The 19,896-nt window shown below is 42.1% G+C and overlaps 1 pseudogene; it reads right to left on the reverse strand.

The window, feature by feature from the left end:
* Positions 1-17,477: 17,477 nt before the first annotated feature.
* LOC123450508 lies at positions 17,478-18,803 on the reverse strand (annotated as a pseudogene).
* Between the last annotated feature and the right edge of the window lie 1,093 nt (positions 18,804-19,896).

Genomic DNA, 19,896 nt, shown 5'->3' on the forward strand with positions numbered 1-19,896 from the left:
AGATTTGTATATGATACAGCCGAAAGGTTTGTCGATCCTAAAAATGCTGACAAGGTATGCAAGCTCCAACGCTCCATCTATGGGCTGGTGCAAGTATCTCGAAGTTGGAACATTCGCTTTGATGAGGTGATCAAAGCGTTTGGGTTTGTACAGACTTCTGCAGAACCAAGTATTTACAAGAAAGTGAGTGGGTGCTCTGTAGCATTTCTCATATTATATGTGGATGATATATTGTTGATGGGAAATGATATAGTACTTTTGGAAAGCATAAAGGCCTATTTGAACAAGTGTTTTTTAATGAAGGACCTTGGAGAAGCTGCTTACATATTAGGCATCAAGATCTATAGAGATAGATCGAGACGCCTCATAGGTCTTTCAAAAAAGCACATACATTGACAAGATATTGCGTGTATTGCAAGGTGTGAGGTTGAGCACAGCTCAACGACCGACCACGGCAGAAGATAAAGAAAAGATGAGTACCGTCCCTATGCTTCAGCCATTGGCTCTATTATGTATGACATGCTGTGTAACAGACCTGATGTGAACCTTGCCATAAGTTTGGTAGCGAGGGACCAAAGTAATCCAGGAGTGGATCACTGGACAGCGGTCTAGAATATCCTTAAATACCTGAAAAGGACTAAAGATATGTTTCTCATTTATGGAGGTGCCGAAGAACTCGTCGTAAAGGGTTACGTCGATGCTAGCTTCCACAAAGATTCGGATGCTCCAAGTCACAAACCGGATACGTGTATATTTTGAATGGTGGGGCAGTCAGCTGGTGCAGTTGCAAGCAAAGCATCATGGCGGCATCTACATGTGAAGCAGAGTACATAGCTGCTTCGGAAGCAGCACAGGAAGGAGTCTGGATGAAGGAGTTCATCACCGACCAAGGAGTGATTCCAAGTGCGTCGGGCCCAATGCCTCTCTTCTGTGACAATTCTGGAGCTATTGCCATTGCCAAGGATCCAAGGTTTCACAAGAAGACCAAGCACATCAAGCGTTGTTTCAACTCCATTCGTGGATACATCCAGGATGGAGATATAGATATTTGTAGAGTACATATGGATCTGAATGTTGCAGATCCGTTGACTAAACCTCTTCCACGAGTGAAACATGATCAGCACCAGAACTCTATGGGTGCTCGATTCATCACAATGTAACTAGATTATTGACTCTAGTGCTGGTGGGAGACTGTTGGAAATATGCCCTCGAGGCAATAATAAAGTGGTTATTATTATATGTCCTAGTTCATGATAATTGTCTATTATTCATGCTATAATTGTATTAACCGAAAACCGTAATACACGTGTGAATACATAGACCACAACATGTCCCTAGTGAGTCTCTAGTTGGCTAGCTCGTCAATCAATAGATGGTCATGGTTCCTGATCATGGACATAGGATGTAATTGATAACGGGATCACATCATTAGGAGAATGATATGGTGGACAAGACCCAACCCTAAGCATAGCACAAGATTATGTAGTTCGTCTGCTAGAGCTTTTATAATGTCAAGTATCATTTCCATAGACCATGAGATTGTGCAACTCCCGGATGCCGTAGGAGTAATTTGGGTGTATCAAACGTCACAACATAACTGGGTGATTATAAGGTGCACTACAGGTATCTCTGAAAGTGTTTGTTGGGTTGGTACGAATCGAGGTTGGGATTTGTCGCTCCGTGTGACGGAGAGGTATCTCTGGGCCCACTCGGTAATTTATCATCATAATGAGCTCAATGTGACTAAGGAGTTAGTCACGGGATGATGTGTTACGGAACAAGTAAACAGACTTGTCGGTAACGAGATTGAACAAGGTATAGGGACACCAACGATTGAATCTCACGCAAGTGTCATACTGGTAGACAAAGGGAATTGCATACGGGATTGATTGAATCCCCGACATCGTGGTTCATTAGATGAGATCATCGTGTAACATGTGGGAGCCAACATGGGTATCCAGATCCCGTTGTTGGTTATTGACCGGAGAGGTGTCCCGATCATGTCTGCCTGGTTCCCAAACCCGTAGGGTCTACACACTTAAGGTTCGATGATGCTAGAGTTGTAATGGGAATAGTGTGTGGTTACCGAAGGTTGTTCGGAGTCCCGGATGAGATCCCAAACGTCACGATGAGCTCCGGAATGGTCCGGAGGTAAAGGTTTATATATAGGAAGTTGAGTTTCGGTCACCGGAAAGATTTCGGGGTATATCCTTATTGTACCGGGACCACCGAAAGGATATCATAGGCCCACCGAGAGGGGCCACCAGCCCCGGAGGGCCACAAGGGCCAAAATAAGGTCGGAGCCAGCCACCTAGGTGGGCTGGCTCGGCCGACTAGGGGCCGAAGGGCGCCTAGGGCTGGGAACCCTAGGGCGATGGTGGCCCACCTCAACTTCGGAGGTAAGCCACCACAACCCTGGCCGCCGCCCCCTCCATGGTCATCGGACCACCCAGGGGAAACCCTATGGTGGTCGTCCCTCCTCCTCCTCCTCCTATATATACCCAAGGGTTTTGGACTGCAAACACACAAGTTCTCTTCCTCCCTCAGCGCAACCGTGCTCTTCCTCCTCCTCCTCCGTAGCGCTTGGCGAAGCCCTGCCGGAGTACCACGCAACTCTGTCGTCACCACGCCGTCATGCCGCTGGAGCCTTCCCTCAATTCCTCCTCTCTCCTTGTTGGATCAATGTGACGGAGATGTCACAGGGTTGCACGTGTGTTGAACGTCGAAGTGCCATTGTTCGATGCTTAGATCAGAATCTTCCGCGATCTGAATCGCTATGAGTGCGTCTCCATCAACCGCGTTAATAGTAACGCTTCCGGTTAGCGATCTTCAAACGTATGAAGATGCTCTACCCCTTGCTCGTTGCTAGCATCTCCTCGATAGATCTTGGTGTGATGTAGGAAATTTTTTGAATTACTACTACGTTAACCAACAGGGGGACTAGTGGTGGTGGGCGACGGGCAATGCGGTGGTGGGAGGTGGTGCCCCTGGCCGACGGTACGGGGTAAGGCAGCGCGGGGTGGGAGGTGGTGCCCTTGGCTGGCGGTGGGTGGAGGTTGGGGGAATGAGGGAGATGGTGCGGATGATGAGATCTCAAGAATGTTTGGAGGATATGGGCGGATGGATGGGCACAAGAGAGGAGTTGGGGTGGTCTTTGTTAGCGGAATAAGAGATTTTTGTTATTAGAATAAGGTCTTAAGTGGTGTTATTAGAATACACCCACCCTATATATATGTATAGAAACTTTATTCATCACCCATGGTGCAGAATAATTTATTCTTCACCCGAAATAATCTTATGATTAGTTTATAAATAAATCACATTTATAATACAAATAGTTACATTTATATTGAATCACTATGTAAAATTTAATATGAGAAAACAAAAATATAGGTCACAAGACCAGAAAAATTGAATTTATTATATATTTTACATTATTTTTGTAGGTTCGTAACTTTACATGACATAAAATATTTTTACATTGATTATATATTTTTGGATATATTTTTACGTATGAAATAAGACAAAATTTACGAAACGTAAAATTACGATGCATTGATGTTAAATTAGAGAGGGGATGAAGAATAATTATTCCTCGTCCAGGGTGACGAATAGCACGACCCATATATATATATTTAAATTTGTATATATACACACTATTCTAATCACGGGACGAGAATAATATTCTGATACCTACTTGACTCGCCCAAGACATAGCACTTGACTTTCGAGAGTGCTAGGTTGAACTTCCGCTAAAATTGTCCAAATGTCTCTTTCGATATACCGTTGGAAAGCTCTAGACACCCTGGTAATAGCCTAGGTTGATTTTTTGCCAAAATATACATGGCTTAAGAATAGTTTTGAAAACTGTTTTTCTTCATAAAAAACGTGAATCATATTTTCGAGCCTGTTTCTAAACCTTCATTGGAATATGGAAAATGGGATGGCGTTGGATAGCTGCTCCAAATTCTCTCATTTCACATGTTGAAAGTTTTCCCAAATTCCCTACATTTAAAGAGGGATTTCAAAAATGGTGGAATTTCTTAAACCAAAAAGTCGGGTTCATATATGGGGTTAATTTGAAAACAGTAGTCCAAGAGAAGCAAATGATATAGCGTTGGAAAGCTTATGAAAATGCACATCTTTTCATACAGAAAGTTTCTTCCAACAATAAACGGTTTAAAAGTTGAAAGTGTGTTATATCGACTAGAGGGGGTGAATAGGCGATTTTGAGAATTTCATCACTGAGGAAATTCCTTGTGAGGAAATTCCTTAATGATGAGTTCCGTGCAGCGGCAATAACGCAGGATCAGAAGTGCAAAGACTACTACAGAAGATCACTTGGTGAAGATTATGAGAATTGGTTTACACAGTACGCAAGTACACAGAAAGCAGGTGAAGATTAACTCGAATGAAGAATTTGAGGTTGAGGAAATTCAGAGAAAGTCTGCAGACAAATTCTTCAAACAGCACAGATGAAAGTCTTCAAAATACAATTCTCAGGAAATGAAAGAGATGAAGGAATAGAACTCGTATCACGATGAAGACAGTTGTTGATGACCCAGTTCCAACTGTTGTGACAGCTGTACATCTGGTTTGGAGCGACTTGGTATTGAAACCAAAGGACACACTGTCCCTACCGTATTCTCCTTGAGCGAAGGACACACAGTCCTCGCCCAACACTCATGGTAAGTCTTCCGGGTAGACTTCCAAACCCTCACAAACTCGGTCACCCGGCGATCCACAATTGACTATTGGATGCTCTAGACCATGACGCCTAACTGTCTGGAGGATGCACAGTCCTCAAAGGTAAAAGGCTTCAGTTCCACATAGGAACAAATTCTTCAGTGATCCTCAATCACTTGGTTTTTGTTTGGGGTTTGGTGTTTGGGGTATCTCCTCACTTGATGATTTTCTCTCGAAGACTCTGAGGAATTTGGGTTGCTCTAAATGACACGTGTCAGTTTCTCTCGGAGCAGCCAACCAGCTAGTGGTTGTTGGGGCGGTTATTTATAGCCTGGGAGCATCCCGACATGATTTGACATAAATGCCCTTAACTATTGTGACCGTTGTGTGCATAAGATCAGCGAGGTGGCGTGTGTTGCGACAACGGTCGGAGCTTTCATCTTTGAAAGTCCTCATGTCTCTCATATTCCTCACTTGAGGCTTTTGTAGGTTTAGGCCTCGGTTGAGCATCACGAGGAAGTTCATTCTGTTGTATTACTTCGACCCCCTTTAACAATACGGTGTTCCTATGACTCAAGAGTAAAGAAAATGAAACAGAAAGAGTAAATCTTCACGCTTCAAAGTCTTCACACAGTTTTCTTCAGGACACACCAAATTCCTCATCTTCAATATCTTCATGAGGAATATCAATTTCATCGCAATTTCTTCGCGATTAAGGTCTTCAAGTTTAGACCAATTTCTTCACCCAAAGACATACATTTTTATTGGTCGATATTCATCGTATAACTCAAACTCCTCAGCGACTTATAGAGCCTGTGTACACTCACAAACACATTAGTTCCTTAACCTATTAGTCTTCAAACCACCAAAATCACTAAGGGCACTAGATGCACTTACAATCTCCACCTTTTTGGTGGTTGATGACAATTAGGTTAAGTTTTGATGGGGATAATAATATGCGATGTAAGTACTGAGTTTGAGGAATTTGAAATCAAGATACCGAGAGACTCCCCCTGAAGATGTGCATATTTTGAGGAATTAGCTTTGCGCAGCAGATGCACATTGATGATTTATATCATGGAGATCTCCCCCTGTATCTTGTAAAGCATGCACATATTTGACATATAATATGAGGAATTTTAAAATGCATGATGAAAAATGGTGTCTAACGAATTTCAGCATGCCTGCATTAATAGACTTTGAGGAATAAGCATGCAAAGAAAAACGTTGAAAAGAGTCAGAGCACCATCGGGCTTAAGTTACAACTCATTACATCAAAACACATCATAAGAACCAAGAGTCTGCAACTTAATAATGTTTTTAAGCCCCAAAATAGATCCCGTTTGAAGACTAACTCTCATATTTCTCCCCTTTTGTCATCAAGTGACAAAAAAGGGACAAAACTGAGGACTAACGCCTTTTGAAGAAATTCACTTCTTGGTTGATGAAGAGGCGTGAGGATTCTTGGAGCCAGGCTTCTTCCTTGGACCAGTTGCAGTGTCTTGTGCTTCTTCGTCGGACTCGGCACTGTGGAATGAAGAAAATGAGCTGTCCACCAAGTCAGGAACTGGAATTGGCTTGAATTTCTTCTTTGGAGGCGACGACCAGTCGAAGTCTTGAGTAAATTCCAATTCCTCAAGTTCCTCTTGAGTCTTCAGATGAGCCAAGGTGGCCCATGTTCGATCAAAAACCTCATGAAGATAATAGTGATTTTTCTTCACTCCATTCTTAGTTTCGTTGAGGGTTTTCACAATGGCACTGAACTGACGTTCAACCCACTTGTGATTGCGATCGACCTTTTGATGAAGACTGAGGAGTAGCTCTCTGTTATTCATCACTCTTGGGGCAGTTGGGCTTGGTGGATCTTGGGTAGCAGTGTCATCGTATGAAGAATATGAGTCTACCTTGCGAAATTGGCCATCAAGGCGTCGATTTCCTTCATCAATGACCGATTTTCCTCTGCCTTCAACAAGCTCAAATTATTTCTTGATGACTTTGATCGGCGGCAGATATCCAAGGTGATTCTGAAAAGCAGCTTGGTAGTTGATGCCTGACCTATTTCTGACGAATCTCATAATCCACGGCGCATAGATCTTCAATTCAAATGGCAACAGCGCCTTGTCAGCCAAAGTCCTCAAGAAGAAATCATGAAGGTTCATCAGTATGCCATGGATGACATTGAACATGATATTCTTCATGATTCCTACAACATCTTCTTCATCATCATGCCCTTTGATAGGATTAATGGCATAAGACAGGATTCTGTAGACTGTTCTTGGTTCATACTTCAAGTCTTGTATCGAAAATCAAGTCCTCGGAGGTTGGTCCTTGGCCAAAGGCTTCATGAGGACTTAAATCAATCTGTTGGGCAGTTCATGTTCATCATACATCAGTACTGCATCCTTTGAGGGAATTGAGATTGGAAGAGCTCGAAGCAATTCAGTGGCATGTGTTTTGTAGTGCGTGTGTTGAGTCATCCAATCCAAAACCCAAGTGTTGACACCTTTTGCGTCGCCAGATATGTGCAGAGTGGCGTAGAACTGAAGAATGATGTCAGTGTTCCAATCGCCGATGTTAGTGCAGAAAGACAAAAATACAACTTCGTGAAGAACATTGAGGACTGGAGCAAAGCAAGGTATTTCCTCCATATCATAGTGAGGAATATGGGTATGCTGAAGTATCTTTGTTTCTCCCACAAAACACTGAAGCATAATAGTTGAGTTGATTCCTTGTCCAAAACTTCCTGTGCCTAATGCGAAGCTTATCATATGGATTTTCGCTAGTGAAGTACATGCGTTCTTCATAAAATGCCTCTTTCTGAAACTTTGGCCTTTTGGAGAAAGGCTGATTCTGCTGTGGTTGAAGATTATGCTGTTGTTCTTGAGGTGTAGCCACTATCATTGTTGTTTTTGTGTTTACCACAACAATAGAAGTTTCAGTGTAGGGCGTAGTAGCATTTTCTTCAGTTGGAGCATTTTCTTCAGTTTGTGGATTTTCCTCAGCTTGAGGAATTTGCTTGTTGGAGAAGGCGGTTGCAGTATTCGTCGCTCCATTTTCTTCAGCTGATGCAGCTGATTCTTGAGCAGATTCCTTACAAAAGGTTTTCCCATCAGAACCTGTGAGGATTTCAGTTGCAGCAAGAGTTGGAGGAATTTTGGTTGACCAGGGTGAGGAAGGAGGAGTCTCTTCTTAGAAATCATCGTGAATCACTGGAGTGTTGCACCCAGTTTCATCATCACCCATTTGTTCTTCGGCGGTCTTTGGAGGAATGGTGGACTGAGGAATATCGTCTACCTGCATTTCTTCATCCATTATTTCTTCATCTTTAGCATACTCCATTTCTTCATCATCTTCAGGAATGACATAGTCAACTCCGAAGGGAACGATCAAGTAAGATGGAGTTCCATTAAGAGGAGTAGCATCCACCGGGGCAGTTGAAGACTCTGACTGAGTGACCTTTTGGCGTTTGGCCTCTGAGGTTTCTGGGGTCAATGAAGCTTTTGTCTTCTTTGATTCTTTCTCAGCCGCCTTTGTCTTCTTCACATCTGATGCAGACGGAGTCACTTTCTTCACCTTTGAGGGTTGAGGTGAAGGAATAGTTTCATCAGGCACTGGTGTAGTGTCGGGCTTGGTAGTTTCATCAGCTGGAGCATTTTCTTCAGCTAGAATATCTTGAGGAATTTCCTCAGCAGCGGGTTCATCAGTTTCATCTTCCTCAGGCAGCTAAACAGTGTAGCTTGACTGAGGTGCTGCTTGCTGCTTTGGAAGGGTCGATCTATTGTTGTATTCATCAACTACGGCAGATGCAGCCTTGATGAAATTCACCTTGACTCCTTCGCGATCAGTGTGAAGACTAGTATATTCATCTGTTAGGGTTTTAAGTTCAGCCTGAGTTGATACAAGTGCTTCACACGTCAGCTTGAGGAGATTCTGCTTGAGGAATTTCTCCTTCTTGATTTTTGCAACCTTTGCTTTCTTGGCTTGCTGCTCTTTCCACTTTGCCTCATTGATGAAAGTGGCTACCATGTGGCTTACACCAGGGGGAGCTTTAAGTCATCAACGAGAGTGTTTGGATCTTCATACCAGAGGTCGATGAAATCTAGCAAAACCTTCGGGTCCATGGCTAGAGGAATGGAGGTGCCTGAGGCTTGAGAAACTCGTTCCTGCTTGTTTCTGATGATAGCTTGAAGTGTCTCCTCATCAAATTCTTCATTTCCTTCTAATGCAGAAGGAACGTTGATGAGTTTGCTAGGACTTGGCCTGATGCCTCTTCCAGTAGTCATTTTAGTCTTCAATAAAGGTGGTGAAGACTTTGCTGGAGAGCTCGTGGCAGACGACACTGAGGAACTTGATTGAGCAGGCTGATGCTTAATGAGCTGCTTCTGTTGAGGTTGTGAAGACCGTGGTGGTGTTCAAGATTTTGCCATTGTTGCAGCCTTCTGAGGCATTTGCTCTTTTTGCACTCAGGCTTTGGGTTTCTTCAGCACAGTCTCTTCTGAGGAATTGTTGTAGCAGAGGCCTCAGGAGCTGAAGAGGTGGCAGCAGTGCCTGCTGCAGCAGAGTCATCATTGAATTTCTTCACGGCTGCTTCTACCTTCTTCTATAACTTAGACAGATATTTGTTCTTCTCATCTCGATAATCCTCAGTGGTTTCAACGCTTGAGGGATGAGCAGCTTGTTGATCACCCTCAGGAGGCCTCTTGCAAGGTGGCTTGAGGGCGAATTTCTTCGCATACTTAGGAGTAACGTATTTGTACTCCTTCCACTCCTTAGACCACCTGTGTTCAATTTTCTGAAGCCTTATCTTGCGCTTCGTCATGGTTTCTTTGCCATGAATTTCCTCATCTCGAGTGTAGTAGTCAGCATATATGTCTTCTGGTATTTCAAAAGTTGTGTTCTGTTCAAGCTTCTTTCCTCCCTTCTGCTTCCGGTCATCCTCCATTTTCTTCAATTGAGGCTTTTGGTGAGGAATATGAACTCTTGAAGATTCTGATGACACAGGTAAAATTTCTTCGAGGAATGCTGCAAATGAGATAAGTTGATGAGAACCTAGTGATTCATTAGCTGACATTTTTGTACCTGTGAACACAGTATAAGTGCGAAGAATTTGAAGAGGTCATATGCATTCTTAGATTTGAAGAAATTGAAACAATTTAGTAGTTGAGGAATTTGACGAGTGGGTCGAGGAATGTGACTAAGCATTCCGATCTTGGGTTGCAAGGTTGTGCATATTCGAGAATTTACACAATTGAGGAATCTCATGAAGAATTTGAGTGACTTAGTGAAATTCATCAAGTGTTTGATGAATGAGTGTGTGTGGCTGACAAACACTCTGAGGATAAACAGATTTCGCGAGTCTAAAGTGAAATAATAGATCAACACAGGCAGTAAAATAGGATTTTAATTACCCTAAGCAAAGAACACGAAGAGCTGAAGCAGTAAAAGAGAGAAGATCTGTTCTTCAGTTCAAATCTTCCGCGCCCTAACTCGGCGATAGAGATCATCTACGGTGGTGGCAGAGGAAGAGATTCCGCGTCCGGCGTGAGTTCGGCGACGGCGAGGGCAAGGCAGCGAAGCTTTTCCTCACCGGCGACGAGATTGCTAGTGGTGGCGCTAGGGTTGCGCTCGAGTGGAGAAGACGAGAGGACGAAGAGTTTTGACTCAGGGGTGGTAAGGGCCTATTTATAGCTCAGGTGAAAAACTATTCGGCCGAAACTTTTAGACCAAACTTCCCTTGCCCATTCGTCTCTACATGACACGTGGAGCCCACGACTGAAGCGGTGGAGTTCATGGTTATCTGATCGTGAGAAGTGGGTCCAGTTACTGTGTAACGTTATAAAAATGATTTTTGACTCTTTCAGGATTTTGTTGCAAAGTCCTCAGCTGACAAGGACACAGTGAGGATTTTGAACAAGTGTCAAGTAGAATGCATATGAAGAAATGAATAGACTGGGTTGAACTTAGCATAGAGGGGAGTCGGGTCCGATCACATTCACTTAGATGAAATATCAAATTGAAGACTGAGCTATAAGTGAATGTTGTTGAGGACTTTGAAATCTCAGTCTATATATATATATATATATATATATATATGCAAATGAAAATCATCAATCGTTTTGAAGAATTTGAAGATGTTGATGATTTTGAAAAACTTGAGGATTTTGTGACAAAGTGTCAGATTGATGAATTTCAACTTAGAAGAAAAACAACTTGAAGAATTTTAAAGTTGGGTGGTGGCGTGACACACCGTATAAGAATGATGATTTCAGGCGCCGCATACAATTGTTGTAGGGCCCTGAGAACCAGATTCTTCATTAATTTCTTCAAACTAAGAGTGATATTCTTCATTGATTGAAGAAAAACGATTATTCGTGTGTTGCACATCTAAGTCATCAATTTTGCATAAGTGTTAGGATGTGTGCATGTTTTCACAAAACATTTGAAGACTCTAGGATATTTAACTCACACCGCAACTTACAAAACCTTCTCTCATCCAAGGGCTTAGTGAAAATATCTGCTAGCTGATTCTCAATCTTCACATGATCGAAGATGATATTTCCCTTGAGGACATGGTCCCGAAGAAAATGATGACGAATCTAGATGTGCTTGGTCTTCGAGTGTTGTACTGGGTTGTAGGCGATCTTGATTGCACTCTCATTGTCGCAGTAGAGGGGCACATTCTTCATCTTGATGTCGTAGTCTTTGAGGGTTTGCTTCATCCATAGCAGTTGAGCACAGCAGGATCCAACATCAATGTACTCAGCTTCGGCAGTGGAGAGAGAAACACAGTTCTGCTTCTTTGAGGACCAACACACTAATGATCTTCCGAGGATATGGCAAGTGACAGATGTTGACTTGCGATCCACACGGTCACGAGCATAATCAGAATCAGAATATCCAACGAGATGAAGATTTGATCCCTTGGGATACCATAATCCTAGTGTTGGTGTGTGAGCTAAGTATCGAAGAATATGCTTCATAGCCTTATGGTGTGATTCCTTCGGTTTTGCTTGAAAACAAGCACACATGCAAACACTAAGCATTATATCTGGCCTAGATGCACATAGATACAATAGAGAGCAAATCATCGAGCGATATACATGCTGATCGCAATCTTTACCATTTTCGTCAGTGCAGAGGTAGACGTTGGTAGGCATAGGAGTCTTGACGCCTTTGCATTCATCCATGTCGAATTTCCTCAGAACATCCTTGAGGTATTTCTCCTGTGATATGAAGATGCCATTGCGTTGTTGACAAATTTGAAGACCTCAGAATGATTTCAGCTCCCCCATCATAGACATCTGATATTCTTCACTCATCATGTAAGCAAATTCATCACTGTAATGTTTGTCAGTACAACCAAAGATAATGTCGTCGACATATATTTGGCACACAAATAGTTCATTGTCATAAGATTTTGTGAAAGGAGTTGGATCGAGTGAACCAGCTTTGAAGCCTTTCTTCATGAGGAATTCCTTCAATGTATCATACCATGCCCGAGGGGCTTGCTTGAGGCCATAGAGTGCCTTTTTGAGTCTGAAGACTTTGTCTGGATGCTTCAGATCCTCAAAACCTGGGTGCTGAGCAACATATACTTCTTGTTCAAACTTACCATTAAGGAATGCACATTTCACATCCATTCGATATAAAGTAATGTTATGATGATTAGCATAAGAAAGCAGTATTCGAATAGCTTCAAGTCTAGTAACAAGTGCAAAAGTTTCATCGAAATCAATTCCTTCAAGCTCTGTGTAGCCTTGGGCTACAAGCCGTGCCTTATTCCTCACCACTTGACGATCCTCATCTTGCTTGTTTCGGGAAATACACTTGGTGCCGGTGATATTATGCTTGCGAGGATCTGCTCGTTTGACGAGTTCCCATACGTCATTTAGCTTGAATTTAAGAAGTTCATCTTGCATGGCTTGAATCCATTCAGGTTCCATGAAGGCTTCATCAACTTTTGAGGGTTCTTTCATAGACACAAAAGAGAAATGCCCACAAAAATTAACTACATGTGAAGCTTTTGAGCGAGTGAGAGGACCTGGCGCATTGATGTCATCGAGGATTTGGTCAAGTTCTACTTCATTTGCAATCCTTGGATGAGCTGGTTCAGGATTTTGTCTGGGCTGAGGAATTTGATCTGGAGCAACTTCCTCAGGTACACCTTCTTGAATTTCATCAGTGCTGGGGACGATTTCTTCAGCAATTTCCTCAGTAGGAACGATGTATTCAATAGCTTTGAACTTCATAGCTTCTTCAGGAGATAATTTGTGTGGCACAGGAGGCAATTGCTCTCTTTGCGAGCCATTAGTTTCATCGAACCGCGCATCTGCAGTTTCCACAACCTTGTTGTGATAGGTGTTGAAGACTCTGTAGGTGTGTGGGTCCTTTCCATAACCAAGCATAAAACCCTCATGTGCTTTAGGTGCAAATTTTGAGCTATGGTGAGGATCTCTAATCCAGCATTTTGCACCGAAGACTTTGAAATAACTTACATTGGGTTTCTTGTCGGTGAGGAGTTCATATGAGGTTTTCTTTAGGAATTTGTGAAGACATACCGTGTTGATGATGTGGCAAGCAGTGTTGATTGCTTCAGGCCTCAAGCGACGAGGAGTCTGATATTCTTCAAGCATAGTCCATGCCATTTCAACCAGAGTCCTATTCTTGCGTTCAACGACGCCATTCTGTTGAGGAGTATAAGGAGCAGATAATTTGTGAGTAATACCAAGTTCATCAAGATAATCATCAAGACCAGTGTACGAAATGATGGATCAAGAGATCTTAGCAGTTTCTTCACAACTTCATGGTCAGTGATGTCTCGAGCTCCCAGTGCTTGCAGTTCATTTGAGATGTCAGTGAGGCGATCAAAGGTATCTTGGCAGCTTTCATTGTCAAGCCTCTTGAAGCGGTTGAAGAGATTGCGAAGAACATCAACACGAGAGTCACGCTGAGTTGAAATTCCTTCATTGACTTTGGACAACCTATCCCAGATAAGCTTAGTTGTGCCCAAAGCACTCACTCTCCCATACTGACCTTTGCTCAGATGGCCACAGATGATATTCTTCGCTTGAGAATCAAGTTGCTTGAATTTCTTCACATCAGCGGCAGAGATAGTAGTAGTGCTGGAGGGAATACCATGTTCCACAATGTACCAGAGATCATTATCAATGGCCTAAAGATGCATCTGCATCTTGGTCTTCTAGTAGGGAAAGTCCTTTCCTTCAAAGGTAGGACATCCTGCAGTAACCTTGATCATACGTGCACTCGACATAACTAAAACTTCAGGTGGTTAAACCAAAATCACACAGAACAAGGCCAACACTCGTGGTGAGTCTTTAGGGCAGACTTCCAAACCCTCACAAACTCGGTCACCCGGCGATGCATAATTGACTGCTAGATACTCTAGACCATGACACCTAACCGTCTCGAGGATGCACAATCCTCAAAGGTAAAAGGCTTCAGTTCCACACAGGAACAAATTCTTCAGTGATGCTCAATCACTTGGTTTTGGTTTGGAGTTTGGTGTTTGGGGTATTTCCTCACTTGATGATTTTCTCTCGAAGACTCTAAGGAATTTGGGTTGCTCTATAGGTGTCAGTTTCTCTCGGAGCAGCCAACCAGCTAGTGGTTGTGCGAGCGGCTATTTATAGCTTGGGAGCATCCCGACATGATTTGACATAAATGCCCTTAACTATTGTGACCTTTGGGTGGATAAGATCAATGAGGTGGCATGTGTTGTGGCAACGGTCGGAACTTTCATGTGTGAAAGTCCTCATGTCTCTCATATTCCTCACTTGAGGCTTTTGTAGGTTTAGGCCGGGGTTGAGCATCATGAGGAAGTTCATTCCATAGTATTACTTCGACCCCCTTTAACAGTACGGTATTTCTATGACTAAAGAGTAAAGAAAATGAAACAGAAAGAGTAAATCTTCACGCTTCAAAGTCTTTAGACAATTTTTCTTCAGGACACACCGAATTCCTCATCTTCAATATCTTCATGAGGAATATCAATTTCATCGCAATTTCTTCGCGATCGAGGTCTTCAAGTTTAGACCAATTTCTTCAGCCGAAGACATACATTTTTAGGGGTCGATATTCATCGTATAACTCAAACTCCTCAGCGACTTATATAACATGTGTACACTCACAAACACATTAGTTCCTTAACCTATATGTCTTCAAACCACCAAAATCACTAAGGGCACTAGACGCACTTACAAAAGTATTTTAGAAAATGGCAGAAGTTGTACCAAATTCAAATTGTCGCTTTAATTTCTCAATAGTTTGTGGGAATGGAGGAAATCGCATGGCATTGGAAAGCTTGAAAAAATGCGAAAAATTTATACGTAGATTGTTTTTCCTAGTTCTTTACACTTTTAAATCAATTTTAAATATACTTAAAAATGTTTTTTGGGTGTAATTTTTACAAACTATATCGGAATGGGCAAATAATATAACGTTGAAAAGCTATGGAAACTGTGAAACGTTTTCATGTAGATAGTTTTCTATGATTCCTAGCCTTTTTTGAGCAATTTCAAAAACAACAAGATCATGCGTTCTGCCTTTATCGCAAAATAGAGCCTTCGTAAATCTATCGCGTGAAGAACTAGAACTTCTCGTCATGTCCACATGAACTTCACTCTGTTTTTCACGTGCTATTTTTGCTAGTAACCCTTCATCCACTCACCGGAATTGAGCAAATGGTATACCGGTGGAAAACTGATGTAAACACACAACTTTTCGGTGTTGATCGTTTTTTCATACTCGAGACGGTTTAGAAGATTTTTCATCTGAAATTCATGCAGTGTAGAAATTGAACTTCCTCGAGTGCTAGGTTGAACTTCCACTAATATTGTCCAAATGGGGATTGTGATATATCATTGGAAAGTTGTGGACACCTCGGTCACAACCTAGGTTGAATTTTTTGTAAAACTTTTTCATGTAGATAGTTTTTTGTGATTCCTAGCAGTTTTCTTGTAGTTTTAAAAACAACGAGATCATGTGTTCTCCACTTATCGAAATGTAGAAAATGATATATGGATGGAAAGCTGCTATAAACATGCAACTTTTATGTGTTGATCTTTTTTTCATACTCACAATGGATTAAAACATTTTCATCTCACATTCATTCAGTGTTGTAGTTGAACTTCACGTTATTTTCACATTGAACTTGTGTCACGTATTTTTGTTCGTAATTTCTCACCCATTTGAAGATGTTGCACAAATGACATTCCTTTTGTCCAAACATCTCTCATGATAAAAAACATTTAACGTCCTCCGAGCGAGGACTTGAACTTATAGCAACAAAAAAATTGGACCTTGTCTTTTTATTCATTTTTCTCATATTAAACACAAATCATGTAGTACATGAACTTTCTTCGCTTTTATAATTTAACATTTTGATTTTCTTTTTGAAATCGAATTGCTCCCAAATAATAATTGAACTTCTTTGTGGATTGACAGAATTATTTTAAAATGCAAAAATAATTCTTTTGTGTCTTTGAACATGGAAATACAAGCTGAACCTCTATTGGAAGAATTTTGTAACTATTTAGGAAAGAGAAAAAATCTGAGTTTTTTACATACTTCAAACTTCTGTGTTATTTTAATTTTAACTTCTTAGTCTTATTTTGTAAGGAAATATGTTTTTAAATAAGCATTTTTAAAAAAGTATTGAACTTTATAGTTTTATTTTACCTAGAAACGGTAATAATTTGGGTTTTCCATTTACATCGAACTACTCCTTTGTTTTAATTTGAACTTCTTCATTTTTATTCTTGAGTAACAAGGAAAATCTAAGTTTTTTTATAAATATCAAACTTCTCTACTTTTGTAATTTGAACTTCTTTATTAATTTCTTTCAGTAACAAAAAAATCCTAATTTTGTAATAAATATTAAACTAGTCTGTTATTTAAATTTGAACTTCTAGAGTTTTTTTTATTTAGAAACGGTGAAGATTCTTTTTGTGAATATTGAACTTCTCCACTTTTAGAATTTGAACTTCTTGTTTTTCATTCTTTAATTCCAAGGAAATTATGGATTATGTATAAACATTAAACTACTCCTTTTTTAAAATTCAGAATGCTTGGGGATTCTTCAATTATTTATTTTTACATATAACCACTCTTGTTTATTTATTCGAACTTCAATGAAAAGTCACTTCTTTTTTAGACATCACAAAAAACAATAGCGATAGCGGAACTTCTCAGAAGTCAACATGTAAAAAAAGGTGCTCACATGAATATGAAGAAACTCTTGAAGTGCATAAATTGCTGCCATCCAAACATGACATGTTTGCAATCAATTTTTTACTTTATGGCACAACAAACACACGGGATGCCATGGACTTCCTTAGCATGACATCACATGGAGGAAGTAATAATGCGCGGAAGAAACAAACATTTTCTATCAGTAGCTTGCATCGTCACATGGTTATGAGCAATTAACTAACTGTAACACACCCTACAGGGTCAAAACTTATTGAAGTCGGCCATCGCTAGAATATCACAAGTTGGAGATCCATAGGAGCGGCACATCATTGCTGGAGAAGAAAGAGTGGCGCGTCGTCATCGTCACTGCAACACACACAATGGGATGGCTTACTAAATTAAGCACCCTATAATGCCCAGCTAGCCGACAATGCATCTCTGTTTAAATAGTTCATCAACACATTTAGCTAGTTCACATGCTTTTTTTACTGCAAAAAAATGATTCATCAATATTTTTCCTACTGTTTTGCGATGCGGAATAGCCGAAGGATATTCTGGTTTATCGAATGGGCGGAACTGTTCTAGACAACAAGAAATGGATCCTGGTTTTCCGGATGGGATGGAATGTTCTGGACAACATACGGCAAGGTACCACTCCCCGAGCTGCCATCAGCATGATTCTCCCTTGATTTCCCTCGAGCTTGACTCTCACTACTAGTGGCGACACTACTACTCTTCCTTAAATACTGAGTTACGGCAGCTTCAGCCCCGGCTATCGCTGCAGAAACACTCTCAGTTTTGACCAGGACGGACTTTAAAGAGTCAAAATTGAGAGATTCGGGCTTGAGAGATAAGGCCCCTCGCTGCTCCCTCATAGACCTGTGATGTGACACGGCACAACACAGAATAAGCTCAAAAGATTTATACAGCAACAAAAGAAGGATGAAAAGCATAGCTTTATGTTACCCACAATTAATAACTCACCCTTCTCTCCAAATTGTAAACACTCTCGTAACCGGGCATCTCGAAGGGAACCACCAGCTTGTGCACAATTCAAAGTGCATGGAAAATTGTCAAAAATAGGAAGAAAAAACACGCATCTCACTAAGAGTCATATAAAGTGGATGCAACGATCAGCGGTGCTTGATAATTTTTTTTTCTTTTATCCATTAATTTTTATTAATAATAAAAATCATGTACAATGAGTAGGTAGACAAACCATACATGAACCAATATCGGTTTTTGTGCTTGACAAGGTGGAGTGTGGAACTATGTAATGGCAACTAACTAAATGCTTGCTAATTTAACACGAATGAAACATTCAAACATTGCACGCATGGTTTTCGGTGGTTCTACCTGCGAATTCTAACAGAAGTCAGTCAAGCCTTCAAGCCGGACCTGCAGTCAGTCAATTCAAGAACCACCATAAATTTAGCAATGATTTGGGTGGCATGACAAGACAAGATGTACAAATCCAGGCCATGGACAGGAGAGGAATTCAGTTGTCTTACTGATTGAGGCACATCCACCCAGCAGACGAGCTCAACCGACCTGACGCAGCCGACCACCTCGACGCACCCTGAGAAATATATAATCGGCAATGACGTCAGCAAGATTAGGAGGAGGAGCAGCAGCTGCTGATAAAGAAGATGGATGGGATGGACCTAGGCGGCAGGAGACGAGTAGTGCTGGACGAATTCGATGTGGCTAACACCGTCGATGGTGTAGATCTCTCTATAGAAGTTCTCCATGGCGGGGACGGTGTCGGGGTCGGGCACCTTGGAGGCGACGTGGATCAAGAGGCGGCTAGTGACCGGCGACGACAACTAGCGGCCCTCCACGCGCTTGATGTCGTGCACCAGCAGCGACGCCCATGGCTGGTGCATCGTGAGGCGGGGGTTCCGCATGTTGGGTTTAGTCCCACATCGGTTGTGGGAGGAGAAGTAACACGACTTATAAGGGTGAGGGTGTCCCCTCCTAACGGGCTAGTCTTTTGGGGAGAGAGGGTCCAAGGCGTGTCATAAGTCGGTGTTGCTCTCCGGTTGGGCTTGTTGACGCATGTGGGTCGGAAACGCTGGTGTTAGCGGACCCGGGATTGCGTAACAAATGGTATCAGAGCCCAGATGCCCGGAATAAATCTCGGTGGACTCACGGATGGTCGGTCATGGTTGGTGGGCTGGAGACGCTTGTATTTGCGGGCCCATGGTGACCGATGTGTGAGGGGGAGAGGGCCCAAGGCATGTCATAAATCGGTGTTGCTCTCCGGTGAGGCCTGTTGACGCATGTGGGTCGGAAACGCTACCCACCGCCGCTACCGTCGCCCTCAGGGACAGCGGTCCATTCGTGTGGTTCCTTGGGAGGCGACGGGCTGTTCGGGATTTAGGGGGGAGTGAGATGTGCGGGAGGTGCTGGCTAAACAGGCCGGCCCGCGAGCCCGCCATGGCCCAGGCACGTGACGACTTAAACGGGTCTGTGCCAGGCAAGCAACATGTCTCGGGTCGTTTACGGGCCTAGAGGCTGGGCATGCGGGCGGGCACGGCACGACCCATTTATTATATATATATATAATTTTTTAAGTATATGTACATAATATATGACTCAATAGGTTAAAAAATAAGTCAATGAGGCTAAAAATATGCGGCACGGCGTGTTAATCGGGCCAACATGCTAGCCCGTTTAATAACTGATTCGTGCCTGAGCCTGGAGGCGTAGCCCACGGCTGACATGGCACGGCCCGATTAATAAACGTGCTAGTGCGGACGCTGTCGTGCCGTGTCGGCCCGTTTGGCCACGGGTTGGTTGGGATTTTTTTTCTTTTATATGAGATTTCAAAAACATCATGTCGACCCTATATAAGACGTGCAATTATCAGAATATTATTTTGATGCTTGGATCAGAATATTGATACTCTCTCTATATATGTAGCTTGTTAGAAAACTAGTTAAGGTTTTCGACAGTTTAAAAGTTTCCAAACATTTTAGAAAAAATACTGAAACATCA

This window comes from Hordeum vulgare, chromosome 4H, assembly GCF_904849725.1.
Source record: "Hordeum vulgare subsp. vulgare chromosome 4H, MorexV3_pseudomolecules_assembly, whole genome shotgun sequence".
NCBI classification, from domain to species: domain Eukaryota; kingdom Viridiplantae; phylum Streptophyta; class Magnoliopsida; order Poales; family Poaceae; genus Hordeum; species Hordeum vulgare.